The sequence below is a fragment of the Eumetopias jubatus genome, unplaced genomic scaffold (genome assembly GCF_037043125.1).
Source record: "Eumetopias jubatus isolate StellerSeaLion01/CBP00866 unplaced genomic scaffold, mEumJub1_p1.0 scaffold_9, whole genome shotgun sequence".
In the NCBI taxonomy this organism is placed as follows: domain Eukaryota; kingdom Metazoa; phylum Chordata; class Mammalia; order Carnivora; family Otariidae; genus Eumetopias; species Eumetopias jubatus.
Window position 1 is genome coordinate 45,593,105 of NW_028274815.1, and position 1,333 is coordinate 45,594,437.

The following is a 1,333-nucleotide window of genomic DNA, read 5'->3' on the forward strand; positions in this document are numbered from 1 at the left end:
TCAGGTACTGTTCTAAGAGTTCTTATATTAACCCATTCAGTACAAAAACAACCACTTGGGATTGGTGTTTCTTCATTTATGTTCCTAATATTTAAAAATGAGGAAACAGAACCAGAGAGGAATGGAAACTTGTCCAAAGTCATGTACCCAGTAAGTGTTACAGCAAAGACCAGACCTAAGCAAGAGCCTGTGCTCTTCTTAACTGCTATCCTGAACTGTCTTTTAAGGTTTCCTCTGAGATGAGTTACACTAACACATCTTTTGATAAAAGAATGGTTCAAGACTTTTTTGGTCTTAAAAGGTCCTGCCCTTTGGGTAGAGGCATGGCAATAAAAATTTACTTTTGAGACTATAGAAGACCTGGTTTTCTTATCTATTACCCACAAAGTCCAGCTATGCTATTCTTTTGAGCCATCAATTTTCAATCTGTCCTCCACCATCTCTTCAAACTCATGTTGCCAAGGTAGAGAAAACATTATATATTTATAAATTTTTAACAATTTATATTATATATAAATTGAGTATTATTGATTTGATTCTTTTCCCTTGTAATTCAAATGTTTGTTCTGGCTGTTTTTGTTAACATTCCTAAGCGATGAGGCTTCACCTCGCCTTGAAGTGAGTATACTTTTTCAAGATCAGTCACGTGTTTCTATTATTATCAGATTAGACTGGTTGATTTCCTAATTTCCTCAATGACAGAACTGACACCCAGGAGAGACCTGAACTCTAGAGCCCATTCTACCTCAAAATGGCTTTCCTGTGAAGTTCAGTATTATTACTAATAAGATAATGGCCTGCCTTGTTTTCCAGTCCTGTTTTTCTCTCATGATGGTATGACAACCTCAGGTCAACTTTACCTGATCAACATAATAATGAGAGTTTTCAATTATATAATACAACAATGTGCCAGACACTGTGCTAAGTGTACCGTCAGTTCCTTGAATAATACTCTGAAGTGGGTTTTAATAGTTATCTTTTATGGATGATAAAACAGTCTTAGAGACTTACCCAAGGTCACACAGGAATTAAATGATAAGCAGGATGTATTCTCAGGTACCTTTACTCCATATTCCATGATCTTAATTATTATATTAAACTGCTTTCTTACCTACCTATTTATTGATGCTGCAATAGCTTATAATAACAAGATATAAAAATGTTAAAAAGATTGTTTTATTTAGTCCCTAAAAGAGTTTCAACAATAGATGGGGTTCATTATACAACTAGGAAGTTCTTGCTCCACTGCCCTTGGTACTGTGGGTTTTGTATTTGGGCTAGAGTACAGTCATTATGTGAGGAAGCTTGCCAAAGCCATTTGCTAAAACCGCAG